The sequence below is a fragment of the Ambystoma mexicanum genome, chromosome 3p, assembly GCF_040938575.1.
Source record: "Ambystoma mexicanum isolate Mex_15411 chromosome 3p, UKY_AmexF1_1, whole genome shotgun sequence".
Classification (NCBI taxonomy): Eukaryota; Metazoa; Chordata; class Amphibia; order Caudata; family Ambystomatidae; genus Ambystoma; species Ambystoma mexicanum.
The window spans coordinates 848,801,688-848,826,050 of record NC_090925.1 but is presented as its reverse complement, the minus strand read 5'-3'; the positions used below and the strand labels follow the sequence as shown (position 1 = coordinate 848,826,050).

Sequence of the window (24,363 nt, the reverse complement as noted above, 5' to 3'; positions counted from 1 at the left end):
AACAAGGATGAACGCGGATTGAACATACTGCATGAACACTTGCTCGATAATCCTACTAGAAAAGGAGGATTGAATGTATTGCATGTACACTTGCTCAATAATCCCACTAGAAAACGAGCATTGAAGGCCACAAAAGTATCACCCACACCTCATGTGCTGCATGAACAATTGCTCAAGTGCTCAATAAACCCTTTAGGAAACAAGGATCACAGTGCCCCAGTGGAGTGCACTACAAGAGACAGCAAATGGTTCGCCGAAACAGTGCACGCCACCCGCCAAGTGACGGCACAGACAACCTATGCAAAGCCACTGGCACAGCGCCACACAGTGAGCCCACGTGCTCCAAAGCCAGCACAACCTCCACGACACCAATCCAGCCATGCACCGGAAACCCTGCAACCAGACGGAACAGCGCTGAAGACGTCCCAAGTAACACTGACCCAGGCGTGGCACCCAATCCACACGGGAGGACGAGGCAGAGATGTCACAAGCAGGAGCAAGAGCAGTGGATGCAGCTGCGCAAATTGCAGCGGGAGTAGCCCCCACCAACCCAGTCTCCTTCCTACGCCGCCCGAACCCTTTCACCTAAGAGCCACAAGAAGATCAAGGCCAAAGATGGCAGGAGTGGATGGACGAATTCGAAGAATTAATGAGAGCAGTAGGCAATCAAGACGCACCCAACAAACTCAACATATTCTCTAATCTCGTCGGGAAAGAGATGAAAAGCATTATCAAGACTTTCCCTCCCCAAAAAAAGTCTACCTACCAACTTCTCATTGCTGCCATCAACAGACGACTGGTAGTCCTCCCCAACCAAGACTATGAACGATATATGTTCAATCAGTGCACCCAGACGCCCCATGAGATGATTGGACAGTTCATACTACGTGTCCAGTGGAAGATAACGTATTGTGACTTTGCAAACTTTAACAACGACAAAGCCATCCCATAATGGGTGATAGAAGGGTGCGTGTCCTCGCAATTCTGGACACACCTATTAAAAAGCCCCTCCCACTGCAGGGAATAGCCGAATTAGCAAGATTCTGTGAGCGAGTCGACGTACAAGCCGCAAATATAAAGAACCCAAAGAAATTGGACACAGTGGCCACCGTGTTTGGCAATCCACAAGGGCAGGTCCGACAAATGGGCACACCGTCCCGCCAAGACACCTGGAACACCACCCGCAGAGCCCAACCGGAAAGACAATACTCCGGCGGAAAACCATGGTGCTATTAGCACCATGGTCGATGCCGGAGTCCGCCATGGCGGAATGGGGAATTACCACCCCATTCCAAGGTTGGCGCAGCAGTGATTCCCCATGCCACCATGGCCCTTCCCCATTCTCATTTTTGCCCCATAGGGCATAATGGGAATGGGGAAGGCGGTAAGTACGGTACCGCAAATTGCAGTACTGTACTTACCTCGAGAGTCCCTTTGCGGGCCCCTACTTTAACGGCTGGTCTAGACCAGCCGTTAAGGTCTGGTCCCGCAAAGGGACCTCGTAGTAAGGCGTTAAGGGTTTAACGGTGCCGACACCTTTTACAGCGCTGTTAACCCCTTAACGCCAGGGTCCTAATGAGGCCCAATGTTACAGATGCGGGTTCAAACTCCCCCACAAGGGCCAATGCCCTGCCATTGGCCAAATGTGCATGAGGTGTGGACAAGAAAACCACTTTCAGATCATGTGTCGAGAAAGAGCCCCGCCACATCCAGCATACAGACCGCCACCACAAATGACTCCCTCCAGGAGATACGACCCGACAAGGCCACCTAACCCACGGCTATACACAGAGAGAGATGGTACAAGGACCAGCCTCACTAGGAATACAGCAACGTATGCTACCCACCCTGGGTTCATCCGAGCCATGGAGAACCTACAGGTCGACATGCCAGACCGAGTTTCTGACGCCCCGGAGCACCTCCATCATGAGATTCCACCCCCAAGGGGAAGACCAAAGATGGGTATTCTCCATTGAGGACCCCTATGAGAACCCTCCCCCTGAAGGAGAGCCATCAGGTGCAGAACCGTACTATGAATATGACCAGTACAGCAGGTAATACGTCCAGCTCATATACAATACTTCCGATGATAGTACGGCCCCAAAGGTGACGGTGCACCAAGGAGGACTCCACACACTGTTCCTCATTGACACAGGAGCTAATGTTAACGTGATGAATGAGAAAACATATGAGGCCATGGTGGACCTGTACCCACTACTGCAGTCCCAAGCTCTCATCTTTCAGTGGGGAGCGACGGTACCACTACAATCCAAAGGACAGTTTCTGTGTGACTTTGTACACAGAGGAAGACGAATTCCTGTCACGATCCATGTCATACATAGCCTGGTGACCGGGAGGCGTCTCCTCCGTTATAAAATGGCCACCGCATTATGACTCATTGACATTCAGTATGACCAGTCCAAGACAATCCAGGGCCTCCCGCTGCAGCCCCAAGCCCTGTTCACCCTATCCCAAAGGGGACATAGAAGAGCTAAATGTGATGTTTCCCAACGTATTCAAAGGCAGCGGCATGCTGAAGGATACAGTCATCCGACTCCACATGGATCCCACAGTACGGCCCGTACCGCAGCACCCTCGGAGAATAGGATTTCACCTGCAAGCAAGAGTCACCCACGAGCTGCAATTACTACTAGACAATGACATCATCGAAAGAGTCGAGGGACCCACTCCCTGGGTGTCACAGTTGGTGGTAGTTCCCAAGTCAGATGAGGATCCCTAATACTGCAATCCAGAGGGAGAGACACCCCAGGCCTAACATCGAGGACATGCTGGTGAGACTCAACCAGGCCACCTGGTTCTCGAAGTTGATCTAAACCAAGGCTACCACCAGCTTGTCATCGACCCTGCCTCAAGACCAAAAACAACCTTCTCGACGCATGAGGGCTTACTCCGATACAAGGGTCTCAACTTTGGAATATCCTCAGTGGCCGAGATATTCCAGGAGACAATACGCAGGTTGATAGCACCAGTCACCAACGCTTTCAACTGTAGTGACGACATACTAGTGTTTGGAGTCACTCTGGAGCGCCACGACGAAGCACTGAGACAAGTGTACACCATCCTACATGACGCCAACCTCAACCTTAACAGCCCAAAATGCACCATCAACAAGAGCAGCCTGTGCTTCTTCGGACATATCGTCTCCGACCAAGGCACAAAGGGGGACCTCGACAAAATCAGTTCCATCGTCGATCTGGAACCCCCGAACGACAAGTCTGAACTCCGATCCTTCCTGGGGATGGCAGGAAACTGCGCCCGATATCTACCACACTATGCAATGCTAACTAGCCCACTGCAACAGCTCCTCAAGGAGGACTTCCCCTTCACGTGAGACAAACACTGCCAAGAAGCATTTTGCACGATCAAAAAGGAACTGTCGAACAACCGTCAGCTTGCATATTTCAACCCTGAGTGGGAGACAGAAATCACGGTTGATGCTAGCCCAGTGGGACTGAGTGCAATCCTCGTCCAAACCAACCTGCACCGAAAGACAGAGATGCGTGCAGTAGCATACGCCAGCAGGGTACTCACCTCCATCGAGCAGGCCTATTCCCAAGCAGAACACGAAAGCCTGGCGGCGGCCTGGGCATGCAAAATGTTTCACCAGTTCATCATCGGGAGGACATGCAGCTGGAGGCGGAATCTTATATCGCATACATGTCCTTAAATGCCCTTCCCCCAGCCATCACGAAGGAGCAATTGGCCAAAAAAAGCAGGTCTGACCCCACCATCCAGGCTGCCATCCGACCCACCAACACCAACAGATGGCGGCACGTGACCACAGAGTGTTTTGAAAACAGGGAGGTGGACAGGAGGACCTGCAGAGGATGGCTAGGATATAGAGGGAACTGGCCACAACGGAACAAGGGACACTCCTCAGAGGTAATCAGCTAGACTCTCAGGAAAGCCCTAGTCATCATTGCGCATGAAGGACACATGGGCATAGCCAATATGAAGAAGATCCTATGCAACCAGGTCTGGTTCCCGTATATGGACACTATATTCAAGGGCACTCTAAGACATTGCTCACCATGCCAGATAACAGGAGCAAGGACGTCCCCATGCCCATCCAAACGGTTCCACTCCCTGAGGGACCATGGCAGGCCCCTGGAAGAAGGGGCTAAAAAACAAGGGGCGCCCTGGGAGTGCCTCTGCCAGACATTAGTCCTGGTTACAAGGGCCTTACCAAGATTCTTTAGCTCACTATCTTTCACAGAGGAAAAATATCCAAAGCATATCAGTCTTTGTCCTGCCCTGGGTCAGTCCAGCACCAAAATGCTAGGCAATTCTCCTCTGAAAAAGAGTACCAACAGCAACCCACACCGTGTTTAGGTCTGGTTGGACCTCATCAGTAGGGTGGAGCTATGCCTCTCTAAGAAGAATAGTGAGCAAGGGGTCTACGTCTGGATTCCCCTAGTAACGTAGGGTGAGACCCAAAGTTACTTAAAATATGCAAAAGAACAAGGGGGGGGGGTCCTGGGAGCCCCTCTGCCAGACATTAGTCCTGGTTACAAGGGCCTTACACAGATTCTTTAGCCCACTATCTTTCACAGAGGAAAAATATCCAAAGCATATGAGTCTTTGTCGTGCCCTGGGGCAGTCCAGCACCGAAATGCTAGAAGAAGGGGGTCATCTACTGGTGGCCATAGACAAATATTCTCAGTTTCCCCTGGTGAAACATGTCCCGTCCACAGCATTCCACCAGGTAGTAGCCGTAGTGGATGAACTATTCAGTGAATGGGGTGTCCCTAACATTGTAAAGACAGAAAATGGCCCGCTCTTCCAGGAGCAAGAATTCTGGAAATTCGCAGCACACTTGGGATTCCACCAACAAAGGGTCACCCCGCTGTGGCCGCAAGCCAACAGCATGCTGGAGAGATTCATGGCAACCATAAAGAGAACTCGCCAGAAAGCCGCAGCAGACCTGGGATCCATGCCCCAAGCCATATCACAGATGCTGAGGAGCTACAGAAACACCCCTCATGAGACAACCGGCCGAACACCGGTAGAACTCATGATAAAATACAAGCCACAAACTTGTCTACTGCAACTGGAGGACTACATCCCAGCCGAAGACATTGAGATCAGGGAACGGGAGGCTGAGAGGAGGAGGAAGGCCAAAGAATGGGTGGATCAAAAGCAGAAGGCCAGGGCACACCAAATACCTGTATGCAAAGTCATGCTGGTCAGACAGACGCAAGAACGGAAAACAGATTCCACATACAGACATGAGCCACTAGTGGTCACAGAAGTTAAAGGGCCAATGATCACGGCCACAGGAGAGAGTGGGGAGATAACAAGAAATGCATTGTTCTTCCGTAAGTTGTTCCAAGAGGACAAAGAGACACCCACGATAGAAGCTGGACTGTGTGAAGAGGAACCCCAGCCAGATCCGCCTGGTGATCCCCCGCCAAAGGCACCAGACGGTGATGCTGGAGATCCGCAAGGCCAGCCCCAGCGAACTGTATGTAGACCCCCCCGCCTCATCGAACAGATGTTGGCCACGAACTCCTGTGATAAGTAAGGGGGGGTGTCATGGGCTAGAGGAGCCCTGCCCCTTTAAGAAGAGAGAGCCAGGGACTGGGGGAGGGAGAGGGGATGAAGTGGGAGAAGGCAGATCATGTATGGAAATGAAGGAGGTTGGGTAAACCATGTGTCCGCATATTATTGGAGTAAGGGCTGTGCGCAAGACGCAACAGCTCACAATCTTATTTCAACAAATCTTCCCTTTTTGCAAAGGAAGGTTTGTGTTCATTAAGCGTCGGCTTTCGTTGTTCATGTTTTTCAAATCCGAGCGTACGCTTGTGCATGCTCAATGGCAGCCTGAACATGTGCGCTGTTCCCTTGTAATATTGTGTGAGATTTATTCTGCCAGAGAATAAGTGACACCATATATGGTCTTCACTGCTGCCTGCCTTGCAAAGCAGGAGCACGTTTCCCAGAACCAGGCATGAATTGGTTGTGTATGGACTTTGGTTCATCAACAACTGAGAGCAAACCTGGGAAAGTAGAATGCAGCAGCCCTACAGTGCAGTGCAAGGGTGGCCTAGGGATGTTTCCATATCCTGCCTGCCTCAGGGAGCGAGGAACACGCATGGCCTGTTGTTGAATGATGTTTGGGATTCTGAGTCTGATTCCACATCTAAAAGAAAGCCCAGGAAGAAGCCACTGAAAGTAGAATGTGACCGTCTCCAGGTCATTGGTTGGCCTCCAGAGATTTGAATGAATGGAATTCTGTCTGCTTTTGCTGAGAACCCACTGTGATGCCACACAGAGACAGCCATGGTCAGGCATGATGGGAAGTTGATCCACCGGCCAAGCATCGGTCATGGGCATTCGTGGAAATCATCAAAATGAGCAAAGGTGAAAAGGCATGGGCAGGTCATTTACATTTTTCTAGTTTTGCATTTTTCACATGGCGATCTTGGGTGAGGGAGATTATAGTAAGATACCTGGCTGAAGAAAATCAACAGTTTAAGGTTTAGGCAACGAATTCGAGACATCGAGTAGAAGAGGAATCTCGATTTTGTGATCCATGGCATTACCATGGGCAGTTCTCCATTGTTGGAAGAAATTACTGAACCTCATCCCACACCTCAGATTCTCCACTATCCCACCCCACAGCGGCAATTTAATGTGCCCCCCTGGACTCTTAATGGATTGTCTGTGTTTACCCGTTCAACAATTGCTGCAGGTTTTCCTGACCTCCTCCAAACACCAGAGATTAATATATGGTAGTCAAATAATAATAATAATTAATATTATTATTGTTTGGTGATTTATATAGTGCTTCATCCCAGATTCCCTCACCTTTTAAGTGCTATAATAATTGGTGTCACTATTATTTCCCACTTGTGGTACTGAATGTATCGACTCCAGGTGGATGAGGGGCTAAATTAGCCAGACTGGAGTATCGAACTGGTCAGCATGTTGCTCTATAATCTGATATCCCAATCATACCAACGTGTTCCTACTACCAAGAATGAAACAATTAGCACCTAAATCTCCCTGCAAAAAATGTATGATGGCAAAATCGTGTTGCTGAATCTATTTGTTCCCCTCCAATTACATCTTTTTAGAAATAGCTTTCTCATTGGATATCCTACAGGGCAACAATCTTAACAGAAGGAGCAGAATGCTCATGGAAATGGTGCATCTGAACGGTTTAAATATCATCAAAAGTGTTGACCAAGACTTTTGGGTATTCAACCTTTGGCTCACCAGATGTTTCGTACCACGCTTCCCATGATTCGTCACCATTGACTCTGAGGGCTAGAACTGACGGGAGTTGCAGTCCAAAACGTCTGCAGAATCAAAGGTTGCAGGCACGTGAAAGATGAAAGGGAACGGTTGAAGATCGACATTAGTTTCTGCAGCAGCATCTTAGCTCGGCACCGCTAGCGACAGAGCATCTTGCAGGACATGGTCTTCAGCTTGGGGCTGCCAAGGATCAGGATGACAGACTGGGTTGGTGAGTAAAGGTAAATCACAATCAAGCACACACAGAACCAAGGGCTCGTAGGAGGGAACATGTCTATGAACATCAGTACCTCAGCTACATAGAATGTGATGTAGAGGAGTAACAACAACGTTACAGTCTTGACGGCGCGCAGCCCAGCCTCACTGCGCGACGTGCTCGAGGAAGGGGAACTCTGCACCATGTGTTTGGCATGGGCACAGAGAGATTGTATAATGAGCCCATTTCAGATACTTACAAGAAGTAAAGGCACAGTGCATCCAATTATAAAACTAAACAATAGATAATAAAGGTTAAGTTTGGGTACACCACCCACCAGGGTAATATTTCCAGCAAGGTCAGTGGTTGTGTTCCAACTAAGCTCTTTGTCCAAACTCCATGCTGCGGGAAGACTGATGACCAGGGACGTCAACACAGACCACACCAGTAGCCTGTGCACCACCTTGGCGACGTTCTGCTTCAACTTGATTAAGAACGGGCTATTAAATATTAAGATCTGAATGCAATAAAAGACACAGAGGCAGACTGTGAACCAAAAGCTGGAGAATATGGGAAAGAAGATGAGAACATTGAACATGGAATAGATCCCATCAGAGAAGTACCCATCACTCCACATAAATATACAGAAGTCATTGATCGTCATGGTACACAGGAAAACAACGTTGGACAGCCCCAATGTGCAGACTACGAGGTCGCAATCATTCATCCGAACACCTGCGTCCCTGGCGTAGAAGTTCACGGCCACAATGAATATGTTCGTTATGATCCCAGTCACTGTGCTCGTCCCAAGGATAGCCATTGACAAGACAGTGAAAATCGAGAGCATCCTGTGTGTCCGCTATTTGCTATCATTGAACATCTCAACGTCTTTAATAGCAATAGTCACTCAGTCTTAAGGTGAAATTATGCTTTTCCATAAGTGAGATGGACCGGATCACCAGTTCCAAAAATGTCACCTGAAATAAAGACAAAATATTGCTTAGTGTGAATTCTCCATCATTTCACCAGCTTGTTCATTGCACTGTGCATATTCAATTACTTTTATCATTGAAGACAGTTCATTTGCATGCAACCAGTCTTGAACTATTTAATATTATAGGATATGTAGCTCCTCTTATACCACAAGCAAAATCCTTATCAGCCACTATTACCACTCTACCAGTATAAAATAACTTTGCATAGCACTCTGACCCTTTTTACTTAAATAAAAGTGTTTTACACCTTTTACTATTAACCCCAGAAAGTGATGCATGGAATAACTGTTGGGATTGCTTTTTCCGGTCATATGCAAATGAGTCTTTGCCCTGACACCAATAGCAGCAGTCCAGACCACACTGATGCATGGGAACATGAACAATCCCAACATGTTTCCACCTTCTTTGACCTGATCAGGGTGATGCAGCTTGGCTCTCTGGGCTCAGCAAGTATGGCACAGGGTTATCTCAGCCATTACTGTTTACCTTTCTTACTGTAACCCACATAACCCATATGGCTCGAAAAGGAGACTGTACCAGACCCACAAGGTCAGTGTTTTTTTAGATACACTCAGTGACGGACGCCCTGGATAAACTCACTATAAAAGATGTAAAGTTTATTTCACATTCAAGCATAATTACTGGTACTAAAAGGAATCTTCTCAGCAATATAATTCAACATTTTAGATAGGAGTGTTGACTGCCAAAAGCGCTGCGTAGCCCAGGCTGCACTACTTGCTCGGCTCATTGTGAGATGACTTCAGTGACTTCCTTTCTCAACACCCTTCACAGGTCCAAATAATCAATGTTCACAGGTTCATCTTTCTAGAAGCTTCACCTACGAGAAGCATTGTGAAGCACCCACTCACTCCCAAACTACGCTACTACCTTATTCTGAGGTGGAATTCAAAACAATGGCTGACAGTACACCCATCTTGTGAGTCACTGCACATCTACCTGCGTTCATGATCTACAAGTTAACCCGTCTGTGGCACAATTCCCTCCGCTGTAACAAAGAGACCGGTTCTACTTATTGCAGAAGGTGAATACGGTTTCATGAAGCCATCAACGATGCACCTGTGGTATGGGCAGGGTGCTGCCCGTTCCCACTAGTGCTCATGTGGACTGTGTTGACTGCCGAGTTCAGTGCATGGAGCAAAGTCTGATTGCATGTCCTTTCATGAAATGACAGTGAAAATAACGTCACATGGGCCTGTTATTAAGCGCAGCAGGGGGCGAGAAACAGACACAGGGCCTCATTACACGGATGGCGGTAAGGGTTGTACTGGTAAGGGTACTAGTGCCGGTAAACCCTTGCCACCTTACTACGAGGTTCCTTTGTGGGTCCTTACCAGCCGTTAAGGACGGGACCCGCAAAGGGACCTTGGAGGTAAGTACGGTACCGCAATTTGCGGTACCGTATTTACCGCCTTCCCCATTTCCATTGAGCCTTATAGGGGCAAAAATGGGAATGGGGAAGTGCCATGGTGAATGGGGAATTACCGCCCCCACACACCTTGGAATAGGGCGGTAAGTCCGCCATTCACCATGGCAGACTTGGTAAAATACCGGCGCCAACCATGGAGCTAATAGCGCCATGGTTACCGCCGTCCGTGTAATGAGGCCCTGATGCAAGCGCTGATCTGAAGAAGCTCTTCTCAAATGGAGACTATCTTTTCTGTGGGCCAAACCTTTTCCGGCTTTCACACAAGCAGTTTGGTCAAAAAAGTTCAATTTTAGGATTTCCTTTTGCTAACTTTGGTAGTCTCTTATATTTCTTCTATGGATTTTGGGTTTACGGATATCTTTGGCTTCTACAGAGGTCCTCCTGCAGCTGCATTTTTAATGTGCTACACTCAGTAGTCCATATGGCTATCTGGGCAGTGGTGGTGCCAGATCATTCAATATATCCATCATACGTTTTCGGACTCAGAAGTATGTTGGGCCATAGGTTGGTGATAGTTATGTAATTTAATTTTGGCTACAACACAGTGGAACCATTTTGCAGCACTGGTAGCCACATGCTCTCCGAAAAGGAGCAAAGTGCTCCTATATCCTGGCATTTCCTTTGGGATCCTTAGCTATTCTGCCTTTGTAGGAACCTACCAGAGCTCACAAGAGGCTCTTAAGAAGAAGCCACTTGTTCGATCTCTCAGATCCAATAATCTGAACTTGTTGAAGGTGCCTAGATGCAAAGTGACACAGTTGATCAAAGGGTCTCCCTTTGTAGCAGCACCACAAGCTTGGAAATCTAGACCCTGCATCTGAGAGTAATGCAATCCACAGACCTGTTTAAAAAGAAAATAAAAACTCTGCTTTTCAGATAACCTTTCCCTTGACCTGCAACTCATGTCCTCTAATCCTGTGTGTTTAGCCGGTGTGGGACGGCTTTAATTGTGTCTGTCTTTGTTCTGTCCGCATGGTCCTGCCCCCGTACGCCTCTGTGTCTTTTGGTGTGCTATATAAATGAAATAAATAAAATAAAAATTGGGTGGGAAAGCTGCAACAACTGGTGTGCTAAGGCTCTGCTCTTGCCTATCACTCAGTATACACAAATTAAATGTTGTACACCAGTAAGGATTGCGCTTAGCCAAATGATTAAATAAGTGTTTTTATTAAGCAAAATGGTCTCCTGGTCCTAAACACAAACTGGACTCTTAGTCCTTGTAATTCAAACCTTAAATATGTTACTTGTTAATCACGCATTTTTACTTCTACACCTTCTACTTCCAAAGGGTTGTACGTCCAAAGAAATGTAAGAGGTATTCTATGCAAGTTACAAGTATTTTTTCTTACCACACAAAGATGTGTGGCAAAAATACCAACTGAACAGACAAGAGCAGCTAATATAGGTAAATACCTTTATTCACAAGTGACCCAACGGGTTAGGGCTAAATCTCTATAAGGAGAAGAGGTATTTTCATACCAACACAGCATATTCTTCACTGAGAACAATCTAGGCACCATGTCAGGATGGAATAAAGTATAACGTGTTGGGGTTCCTAATCTAATAGAGATCCTGACCTCCTTCAAGGTTCCCGAGTCTATTGGCCAGTCTATGGGATACAGCACATACATGTCTTCAATTCCTAAATAGGAAGGGCTTGCAATAAATGCCAAGAGGGCCTATTGGTTTCTGTACAACATTGGCATCTCTCAAAAGTGTCACTATGGATCAAGCAATGCAGTGGAAGTGGTATTACTATGCCAGGGACACTGGTCTCCCCATCATCTCTAAGGCACAACAGAACCTCACCCAGATAGCACCCATCCACTTATTTGCTTCACTTTCTCTGGGTTATAGCAGCCAGCTCGCTTCTTGACATTATTTACCAGAAAGTACTTCCCTCCATGATTTAGGTACATGTCATGCTCAGATATTCTCACTCTCTAGCTGCAAGTCGCCCTTCTAGGCCAAGATATCATGATCTGGTCTTTCCTGTCATATGCATACCTGCCAGGAGCTGAGTTATAATCTTCATCAGGTCTCCGGTTTCTCCTTCTCTCTCTCTAGCCTCTGCCATTGTCTGGGATATAGCTTTCTGTAGACTTTCTGCTCTCTACACCTCTCTGGGCTGTGCCAATGTCGGAGATATAATAATTATCAGGTTATCTGGTTTCTCCTTCTCTGTGACAGGCCTCTGCCAGTGTCTGAGATATGGCCAGCTGCAGCGTTTCCACTCTCTCCCCTTCTATGTGCTCTGCCAGTGTCTGTGATATAGCCCTCTGCAGACTTTTGCTCCTCTCTCCTTCCGTGGATCTCTGCTGAATCAGTGTCTGACATTAAGGCCTCAGTAGGCTTTCAGCTCTCTTTCTCAACAAGGCCTGGTCTCTCCCAGCTGTTCAGGTCTTGCAGCTCTTCAACCAAAGTCTGGACTTCTACGCCTATTCTCCAAGACCAAGGAAACAGAGCCAGGTTCCTACGCCCTGATCGGCTGAGGTGGGAAGTTGGTTTCTGCAGGGATCTGATTGCGAATGAGGCTTTGTAGTTCACCGCTCAGGGGAGGGGCTTTACAAGTTCTGGTGGCCATTCTTAATTCAACCAATGTACATTTGGCATTTGTTTGCTGCTCACTCTATTAACATCCCTCTCCCTCTTGCTGCCTTCTTTGTAGGTAAAGGGATTTCATCCTGGGGAATGTTGAATACCTACGCCCTGCTTCCTGCTATTTACCTTGTACATTTCGAGATGGGGTTTCCAGTGTGGTTTTAGGGCCATGTAAGTGTTTGGTATGTGCAAACACTACTGCTGAATGGGGGTGGGATATTTTCCTCTCTGCTGTTCTGGATAAAAGTGAGAATAACTCTTAGTGTCAGAGAAGGAGTCAGGTTTTCTTTAGCCAGAAACTATTCTGGGTGAATCTTGACCCTTGTTCCATGGCACCAGGAGTGGGAGCTTCATTGGAAGCAATTGTGTGGCCCATGCTGGATATTGAAGGTGTAGGGCGGGAGTTCTCCTACAGCCTAGCTGCGTTTTAGACATTCCTTTACGGGTATGCTGATGTCCTGACTCCAGAACAACTGTACCAGGGAGTGCAGGAAAGAGTTTGTTTTCCTGGGACGATCCAAATACATGGAGGAGTTTGGCACAATAGCTACCTTTGGAATTATGCAAAAGGTGGGATCTGGGACTGGAGATGGGGCTGGGGGAAAAACCCCTTACAACACCTTCAATGTGCCAATGGCATAGCAGGTGGGCATCATTGGTCACCAGAGCTCATCTGAACACAAAAAGGGTAGTGACTAGTGTGACATCATCACAGATGTCACATTCAGTTGCAGATACTGAATGCCCTTGCCTGTCTCCACATTTTTCTAAAACGTTTTCTGCATAAGGCTCAACTCTGTTGCCTCCTCACAAAATGATAGCATACTCAGTTATAGCCTTTGGGTGGAACCTCCTGCCTGCCAATAAAAACATCTGGGGTGTTCTTCTCACTCCGACAAGAAATGTCACATGAGTTTGTCATGCAAAGTGATCACTGGTATTCTATCTCTCCCTAGTATTACAGCAGTTGAATTTAATCTCTTAATTTTAAGACATTTTCTACACAAGCGACATGTGTCATATTTCACCAAACAAACACGGCACACTCAGTAACAGTTGCTAAATATAAGCTTGTCTTGCCTCCAAAGAATTATTAGACTTTATCACTGCAACTTATATATTGTGTCATCCCAAAAAGGTGGCAAACTCAGTCACAGCCTCTGAATGCACTGACACTTGAAACGAAGTCTTAGATTTTTCCATTATGCAAATTTGCAAGCAACAAGTGTGTTGTAATACCACAGAAAGAAGGTGCAATGATTTACATCGGCTGAATGCAATCTCTTCCTACCTCCAAATAATTGTAAGACTTTGTCTATGCATGCAATTACTATGGTGTCTACAAAAAGACACACAAAGATAGCGTTCCCAGTTATAGTCACTGCATGTAACCTCCTGCCCTTCACCTAACAACTCTGGGAAGTTCTACTGCTCACCCTGTTAAGGAATGTCATCTGAGTTTTTATGATATAAATGGGTTGTGGGAATTCTTTCCAACCTTAGTAGTAAATAGTCTCAAAAAGATGGCCCACCCTCTTTCATTGTGCTACCTCTCCATCAACTAAATCCTATTTTAATATTCTACCTCTCCATTGTCTAAATCCTGCCAAAGTTCTAAAGCTCCCTCAATTGTGTCAAAATATGCTTAGCCAAGCGTACAGAGCACTTTATGACCATTTGTAAAAGCTGCACTGAATTGCACTGCCGTGATGCACAATGTAAAGTAATGAGCACATCTATGTTATGCTTGGTTCATCATTGTTAAGAAATGTAAAATGTAAGTTTATTTTCTATCAAAGAAAAACTGCTCACCCTGTTAAGGAATGTCATCTGAGTTTTTATGATACAAATCGTGGGAATTCTCTCCAACCTTAGTAGTAAATAGTCACAAAAAGATGGCCTACCCTCTTTCATTGTGCTACCTCTCCATCAATTAAATCCTATTTTAATATTCTACCTCTCTGTTGGCTAAATCCTGCCAATGTTCTAACAATCCTAATTGTGTCAAAATATGCTTACCCAAGCTTACAGGGCACTTGATGGCCATTCGTAAAAGCAGCACTGAATTGCACTGCTGTGATGAAAAATGTAAAGTAATGAACACATCTATGTTATGCTTGGTTCATCATTGTTTAGAAATGTAAAATGTAAGTTTATTTTATATCTAAGAAAAATTGTAACAGCAAATTATAAAAATAAAATGGCTTTTTGATCAAAAGGAAAGGAGCTACTGCTTTACAGTCAGAGCAAAATGCATCGAGAAACATGACTTACGGTAAACAAGTGACACACAGTGTGAATTCAGTTTGTATTGCTAAGTGCACACCTCTCCAGAGGAACAGGAATCTCTCCTGGAAGCAGAGTGTGCATCTACCAGCCAATGGGGTGTGAAAGGTACTGCCACCTGCACGAATTCCAGCACTGCAGGGGAACAGCAGAAGGGCCAGCAGTACAAGCAGCACTTTTTTCAAGGGCTCCAACTTGTGCAGAGGAATCATAGTGCTGCTGGTGTGGATTTCCCTCCATCAAATCAATACTTATCAGTCTAAACATGTGCCTGATACTCGTTCCTCTGGAAACGAGGCAGAGGTAGCCTGTTCGGATGTCCTCCTCACATACATTGGTCTCTATGTGGTGTAAATTGGCACGCAGAACACAGTGAAGGCAAGCCAATGTTTGATTCACAATGTTGATTTTTATATAGTTCAGGCAATGGTCAAGCCAGTGGCTCGCGAACATCATAATTGATAATAACAGGCTTGGAAAAAAAGTGTGCAGCTCTGTTTCAATCCCAATTCAGTCGTGACCATAATCCCTGATGAAAGTATTTTGAAATTGGAAGGGAGTGAACATTCTGGGTTGTGAATTAAAACACAAATGCCTGTTTTTAGACAGGTGCCCCAACCCCTCCTTGTTGCTCTGTCTCTGGCATCTTCTACTTTGTGCGTCCACCACACTTGAGAATTTAGTGAAAGGAATGATTTCGCCTGAAATGATTCCATGTTGCTGGTGTTCAATTTAGCAGCAGTCATGTTATTCAGCTGTTACTTGTTATGACTCGGTATACTTTTGCAACACCGAAGGGTGATGGCTGGAAGGATTTGAATTAATCAAATCCATTGCCATTGCTCTGGGCAACCCTCCAGACCAACAGCCTGCCTTGCCATTACAGAAGAGGAAAGATCATCAGTAACTCAGGCACGGCCCCATGAAACAAAGGGCATCCCAGCCTGAACTGCTGCACAAGACCACAAGCAACCGCAGGCATGTGTCAGCCTCATTAGGCATCATCAGTGAGGTGTAGCTTGGGTCACTAGACACAGCAAGCTCTGGACCTACCATCTTACTACAGAGACTTTGGCAACACTGAAGAGTGGTGACTGAAAAGGATTGTAAGATTCTAAAGCACGGGACTCCTCTGAGCAACCTCCCAGACCATTAATGTTCAGCACCACATGTAATTAGAAAAAGCGAAAGACCATATGCAATTCAAGATCAGTCCTAACACAAATGAGGCTTTCCAATCTGAACCGCTAGGTCACATCCCTTCTGCATGAGACCACAAGTAACCCCAGACATGTTTCGGGTTCACTGCGAGTCATCAGTGAGGTATAGCTTGGATCACTTGGCCCAGAGAGCTTGGGACCTATGTCTGGCCATTCGCATTCCACTCTGGGTGACTTTTGCAACACTGAAGGGTGATAGTTGGAAGGTTTGGAATGTATCTAAAGCACTGAAATTAGTCTTGGCAATCCCCAGACTATTGCATTTCAGCCTTCATGTCATGCTATTGGAAACAGGGAAAGACCATATGCAAATCAAGGGTGGGCACCCCAAAAGAGGCAGTCCAAACCAAACTGCCAAGCAACATCCCTTTTCCACAAGACAGCAAGCAACTCCAGATATGTTTTGGTCTCATTGGGTGTCGCCAGTGAAGTGTAGTTTGGGTATCTGAGCAAAGTAATCTTGGAACCCACATCTGGACATACGCATTCCACTCTGGGTAACTTTTGCGACACTGAAGAGTGAGGACTAGAAGGTTTGGAGTGAATGTAAACCACTGGCATTGCACTCAAACAACCTCAGACATGTTTCGATCTCTGGGTGTCATCAGGGGCTGTAGCTGACATCTCTAGGCAGAGCATGCCCGGGCCCCGCGTCTGGCCATACCCATCCTACCCGTCGTGTTTTTTTTTCGACACAAATGTGAGATCAGTCGAAGGTTTAAAAATAATCTAATCAATTGGTATTTCTATAGGCAACCTTCCAGACCATTATCTTTTCAGCTTAATATGCTTCTTCTTCTTTTTTTATTGTTTATAGTTACATAGTAACTTTTACAAAACATTTTCTTTGTAAGCTAAAATAGCATATAATACATCAAGTAGTACTGCGGAAAAATACATAGAACGTATTTTCTCCATACAAAAAGCTATATATTTACCACATACATTTCCATTCCCATTTTCAGGTCAGTTACAAATACAATCACTATACAACATACACATTAAAACATGAGAGAAAAAAAAAAATCATTTGCACGGGTTCTAGATCTCCATCAGAAAAGAAGAGTGTCTCTTAATGGTTAGTCATTTGCCACTTGTTATACGTGAGATTTTAAAGAAAGCAATAGTTCTTCAAGAACCTAACAGTGGCAATCTGTAATTTGACTCTTTTGCCGTGCAACATATCTAACCACAGCAGCTCCAAATCCACACTTTCAGTGTTTGGTACATATTTACTAAAGTGTCTAATGCGTTCATTCCTTAGACCATTACATTCAGTAAGTAGATGCTGCAGAGTCTCCCGCTTTTCCCTTTGCTTACAGAATTTACAGAAGGAGAAACCAATAGTCTGCCCACCGCTAATGTCCATTATTTGTCCTGTATTCATCACATTAAAGCGGAATCGCATGTATTCCTGCCTCCATGATTTATCCGGAAATTTGATTAAGTATGCTTCCAGCTCCCCCATCTTTTTACAATCAGACACATTGGGCCTCATTACAAATCGCCCGGTATGGAAACAACGGTGGCGGTAAACCCGCCGCCACCGTTGTTTCCATGCCGGGCGATCACAACTCCTGCAGGCGGGAGGTGATGTTCCCACCAGGTCTGACCTGGCGGGTTTAACACCGCCCGCCTGCAGGCGGACGAGGAAACACCGGCAGCATTACGAGATGCTGCCGGTGTTTCCATGATCCCCATTCCCATTGAGTCTCGTAGGACTCAATGGGAATGGGGATTAACACCATTCCGCCTCCGTGATTCCCGGAAAACCGGGATTGTAATGCCCCGGTAATTCCGGGAATCACAGAGGCGGAATGGTAATACGAGTCCGGCGGTAACCGGGTGGTTTTACTGCCTCAGTTACCGCCGGACTCGTAATGAGGCCAAATGTGTTTATATAATTTAGTCATTTTAACCTCTTGGACTGTTAAGTTCCAGTCGGCGTGAAGCAATAATTTTTTTGCCTTCATGGGGTTGGTGATAAGCATATCTCTCGGAACCCCCAGATTATCAAGAACGTTGTTCGCTTCTTCCAACATGTCCCTGAGATATTTCGATGTCGGAGCACCACTCCTAATCCCACTGCCCATGATGTCATATAGGGTGGTTTCTTTGCTAGTAATCAGTTTCCTAAATAAGGCCATTCTCCGCCATTCGATTGTACTTCTAATCGAATGTAATCCGAGCTCATATCTTATTGCCGCCACTGGTACACACTTCGGCAGGCATTTTACCATGGATCTGATGACTTTTGATTCGTACAAAGCCATTTCCTTTCTGCACCATAACGGGGCTAGTTCTAGACCGTAGCAAAACTGAGGCACTAGTCTATTTTTGTACAAACGAATACTCGGTATTAGCGAAAATTTACCATATTTTGTGTCAATTTTGCCTAATTGAGCTTTCATAGGGCCAATTTTCGCTTCCAATAGAACCCGGTAGTTTACCTTGTTCTTGTTTCCAAACACCGGGTAACCCAAATATCTTATTGCCAACTTTATTGGTAATTTCTCGTGATTTAGGAACAGTGCATTCATTTTTTGTTTTTTCACAATATCACTGTTTTTGAATAGTTAATTTTGAGGGCATTTAGGTAAATATATTCTTTGAAGGCAGTTAAGAGACGTTGAAGGCCTATGAAAGTATGATCGAAGAGGGTTACATCATCTACGTAAGCGGTCCACTGAATCTTAGTACCCTCAGTTTTAGGTGAATTTGTGACCAACTTTTTGAAACACGCACCCATGTCAGAAAAATATAAGTTGAATATTGTAGGGGCGCATATACACCCTTGCCTTAGGCCATTATTCACCTTAATTTCTTCAGAGAGATTTCCCTCCATGCTAAGTCAAACTTTTACGCTAGAGTTTTGGTGCATGTTATATAAGATTGATAGAAGAGAGGCTGGCATCCCAAGGTTTGCTAATTTGGTCCACAATATTGATCTATCCACTAGATCGAAAGCAGAAGTAAGGTCAATAGATGCTAAGTATTGGGAGATTTCCAGGTGTCCAGGCCGATTTTTGCATGACATTAATTAATAGACCCCCAGCATCAGTGCCCACATTCTTTCTGAAACCAAATTGAAATGGCGACAATATGTTGTATTGGTCCATCCAGCACCGAATATGCTTTAAAACGAGAGTAGCGAATATCTTTGAATCTACATCCAACAGGGCTATTGGTCTATAACTGGAGGGGAGAGCCCTATCCCCTTTCTTATATATAGGAATAATATAAGACATTCTCCAGCTGTTAGGAAGAAGATGTACTTTAACAATGTCTTTAAATAGGAGAAATAATATTTTGGCCCATAAGTTTGAATTCCCCTTCATGACCCCGTTGCAAAGCAGATTCGGTCCTGGTGCCCTTGATGGTGAGCTCTTTACAATGATGTCTTCAATTTCTTTTACACAAAATGGAAAGTTCCATGTGGCATTTTCAATAACTAACGGCACAACCCATGCCACTCTCGGGGGGCAATAAAGGCTACTGAAATGACCTTCCCATTTCTCTGAGTTTATACATGAAGTTTGGGTCTTAATTTGATCTTGCCCACCATTATTGACGAAAACCCAGAATCTACGGGTAGTTACCTCACACAGTGAACTAAGCATACATTCTGCATCTCCCTGGTAGAGCTTTGCACGTAAAGATCTTAATTTATTTTTCCATTTGTTTTTTATGGCGTGGAATTCCCTAGATTCCAGCTCAGTAAGGGAGATTGCATGACATTTACGGAATCCACGGAGTTCACGATTTCTACCCAGCTTGAGTGATTTCATTTCTTCAGAGAATGAATGTTTATGCCGTTCTTTACTTTGAGCCTTTTCCGTTATACCCGCCTTACGTCTGATTACTAATTCAACATAGTTCTCAAATGTATCGTGACAATAGATCTTCTTTTTTTCAGCATACACATTAATTTGAAAATCGGCCTGGAATAGTATATTAGCTTTCTCAATATTTGTTTTGTGCCACGAGATTCTGTTCAATTGGACATTCGCTGCGACCTGGATGCTCAGATTTTGTGCCACACCCTTATCAGTGTCTACCAGAAGGGTCATCTTTAGCATTTTATGATCACTCTCTTTCCTGTCAATCAAACCAAAGTCTTGAACAAGATTAAAAGTATTCATACAAACGAAAATGTAATCTATGGTGGATGACCATCGCCCATTAGACCATGTTGATTTGTCCGCAGAGTCATCCAATAATTCATTCACATTTGACATACCCCATCCTACCAAAAAGAGGGCCCAAATATCCCCCTGGAGACATTTCCACTGGTCAGTTCTTCCACCAGTCAATCGTCCAAACCTACATTCATTATTACCTTCATCTAAACATATTTCGGAGTTGAAGTCCCCCGAGAAAATAATGTATAGCTCCTTGTTCATTTCCTGACATTCATGAATTACCACATCTATTTCATCGATATTAGCTTTTAGGTCGCATTCAGGTTGCCAGTATATGTTTAAAATTAGAAGAAACATAGGAGAATTTTTGCAAGCTATTTTCACCAAGACGGCTATACAACCTTTGTTTATGTGGTACTCCTTTTCAGTAATGAGGTCTGTATTATTCCTAATCGCAATTAATAGCCTCCCAGACGGTCTCCCCTTAGATTTTTTTATGGCGGGTTCCTGAAAAATGGTAAAGCCATCCAAATGAATTGCGGTATCTGCCCAAGTTTCTTGTAAACATAGAAACGAATGAGTCAAGAGTTCCGCACACGTAACACGTGAGTACAGCAGAGCTTGTGATCCCCTTGAGTTCCATGATAATAATGTGAGTTTCACGGTACTCTAGGACGTTTCCTTCATACATTGGATCTTAGAAATTGATTCCCTCAAGGTTGATGCCAACCACCTCAACTCTGCCACCTCTTCTGAGTGTGACTCAGCGGAGTTATCTCTAGCTCCTTCTCGATCGTTTCTCATCTGCATCTCTCTAGGGAAATCTCCCCTCTCTCCTCCTTGAAGTTTCTTTGATCCTTGACTAAAATCACTATATCATATCCAAAACGTTGCAACGCCACTCCTTCAGTGAGGGCAAGTTCGTATGTTGCCCTTGAGTGAAACACGATCCTGATACAATCTTATCTTTTTGGATGAATGTAGTCGATGAGTTTAATGTCACCAGAAGTAATTAGAGAGAGCCGGGGGATCTCGTTAAACAGTGACAGTATCCTATTTCTGTTTAGAGCCGGAGGTCCACCTATTGTGAGCATAAAATTAAATAGAACACTAGGGTCATCGACAAATTTCGGCTCCCTCCACTCTCTTGGGTCTTCTGGCCAAGCACTGGATAGACCTGGGTCTAGTCCTTCTGTCCTGTCGTGCCCTCCTGACTCCCCCTCCCTATTCTCTCCTCTCTCGCTCTCCCTCTTCACTTCCTTATGACAATAGTCTCTGTCTTGTTCAAGACCCTGCTTTATATTCCACAATTCGGCTATCTCCCGAATCCTCTCTTCAAAACCCTTCCTCTCATTTTGAGGCTTGTTTGTTGTTATCCCCCCATAATTGTGATCCTCTATCCTGTCCCTCACGCTATCCTGTATAATTGTTAGGGCAGACCCTTGTTTGTGCACGCTCTCCCGAGACTCTTTGCCCTCATCGTTGGTAAGAGCATTTAATCCCTGTTCCGCCCGTTTCCCTGGTTCCTCTTCTTCCACTTTCTTGTCCCGAGGACACCTATGCTTTACTTCCTCCGACCCTTGTTCGTCGGATAATAGAGATCCCGGTGGTAAAGGGTGTCCGTGCTTAGATGGCATTTGAAGAATTTTGAAGAGTGCCTCTTGTACCAATTTTTTGATATCTTCACTGGGTTTCATTGGCGGCACACTGTTGTTAGCAGCCTCGATAACAAACCCTCCACTCAGCTCTCCTTCCTCGGGCTGCTTTGAGCTGCTACTCTCTTTGGGGCAGTCTTTTGCCTGAATCACTGTTTTATCCTCTTCTACGGTCCCTGCATTTTTCTGCACTTTCTCAGCATTTGTTTTTTGAATATTTTTAATACCAAAAAACTGCTGAATGCTCCTTTCTTCCTTATATCCTTCTCCTTTACTTCCATTCGGTTTCTTTGAGTCTTTTTTCTCGTTAACTTCAATTTTTCTACATTTAGAGTTGCCCTTGCCCGTTGTTCCTTTGTGATTCATGGCTTCTGAGAGGGTGATCTTGGCTTCTCCATATTCTTGACCGTTTGTCACCAAAGGAGTGTCTTCTGTGCTGTCAAGGACCTCCTTCTTAAATATTCCTTGTCTATCCGTCACTTCCTTCACTTCCAAAGCTATTTTGCTTTCTTCGTTTAGCTGGGTGAAGTCTAGGTGACCTCCCTCTGATGATATACAGCATATGTCTTTAAAGTTTGTGTTAGTATTTTTCATTTTGGGGGATGGTTGATTTTTGGATTTTTTGGTTTTCGTTGTGTTAACCCCCTTCTCACTCTTCGCTCTTCTTTTAAGGGCCCTTGCCCGCATTTTCTTTTCTCTTCGTGTGATAACATACACGAACGGGGTCTCTACTTCACGGGATGCCTCGCCCACAGCGTTCTGTCTCTGTTCTTGCGTTTTGGCCTCTTTATTTTCCATCGCTTCCAAAAGTGTCGAGGGACTATGAGGCTTGTTCCCTGCTAGCTGCTCTGAATTGCTTAATGGAGTATTTTCTAGTTCCCCCAATTTTTTTTCACTTTGATTTTCAGCTTTTTTAATTTTTTCCTGATTGATTAATATCAATCTTTTTAATTCATTCACATTTTCCCATATTAATTCCCCTTCTTTCACACATGGTTCGTTCTTTGTTTGGGTGCTTTGATTATGGGTAATCATTTTTTCCCTTGGCAGATTTGTAAGGGATTTATTTATGCTTAAAGCATGTACGAACCCTTCCAAACTTCTTAGTTTGTCTATACATTCAATCATGTTTATGTTTATGTTTATTATTTGTTAATGCGCACAAAAAACCCAGGGGTAGCCGGGCGCAGCAGGCACAAGGTTACTTAAGCTTGGGTTGCATACAGGGAATAAGAAGCATATCAATATAGTACATACATGTCAATACAAACAATTGGAGATGAAAGGCTAACATATTACAGTGTTGAAGGAGTATACAAAAAGGTAAAAGGGTAAGTGCTGAAAAGTCATGGACTAGGTTTCAGGAGTATCATGGCCGTATGAGTTGTCGTTGGACCAGAGCCAGTTTTTTACCTTACATCGGAAGTTGGTATAGGGTAGGTTAGCCCTTAGTGCTGTAGGCAATGCGTTCCACGCCTGGGCAGCTCTGACCGGGAAGCTAGCTCCGCCCGCTTTGGATCGTCTGAATCTAGGGGTTTCAAGCAGGAGGTGGTTAGTAGCCCTAGTGTGGTGTCTGGACGATTTTCTGGTCAGTTTGGACGAGATGTAGGTGGGTGCTGAGTTGTTGAGCCCTTTGTGGGTGAGCGATAGTGTCTTAAGAAGGATTCTGTCGCTAATTTTGAGCCAGTGGTGGTCTTTCCTGATGTTGGATATATGTTCTCTGCGGGGTATGTCAATAGCTGCTCTAAGAGCTTTATTTTGAAGGATTTGCATTTTATTTATGATGGTTTTTTTGACTCCTGCATAGAGGGCATTGCAATAGTCCAGCTTGGACATTACTAATGCTTTAGCTAGTGTGATGCAGTTAGTTTTGGAAAGGTACGGTCTGCAGGTCCTGATTAATTTACAGGTGTACGCTGTAGACGATGCCAAGGAGTTAACTTGTTTTTTGAGGGATAGAGTGGAATCAAGCTAAAAGCCTATAGTTTTTACCTCAGTTGCCACCTTGGTTATGTTGCCATCTATGTTGAAGTTGCTATAATTGGGACTCAGTTTTTTTAGGTTGGAGTCGGAACCCAAGATCAGTATCTCAGTTTTGTCGTCATTTAGACAGAGGCCGTGGGAGGCCATCCATGCCTGAATGAGGAGGTACATTTTGTTTACTAGAGCTGTGTCTTCGACAAAGTTGCCAGATAGTGGTATGAGAATCTGCGTATCGTCCGCATAATTAGTGTAGGTTACCCCTAATCTGTCAAGTTTGTCGAAGAGTGGCTTAGTAAATATATTATACATTGTCGGGGAGACACATGAGCCTTGTGGGACGCCACAAGTGATATGGATTGGGTCCGCTGCCGCTACGGGGGAGAACACTCTCATCGTACGGTTAGCTAGGAAGGATTGTACCCATGCTTCAGCTTCACTTGAGAAATCATCATACATCTTAGTTCCTGTATCTCCCCATGCGTCCTTTCGTGCCCTTTATCTAGAAGATTCAAGATCCTGGTTAATACAGGAAATGACTCGGGTTCATGCATGTTTTC

General features: G+C 45.1%; 1 pseudogene; it reads right to left on the bottom strand.

Annotated features, from left to right (window-relative positions):
- Positions 1 to 7,418: 7,418 nt before the first annotated feature.
- Positions 7,419 to 8,324, bottom strand: LOC138579991 (taste receptor type 2 member 40-like; annotated as a pseudogene).
- Between the last annotated feature and the right edge of the window lie 16,039 nt (positions 8,325 to 24,363).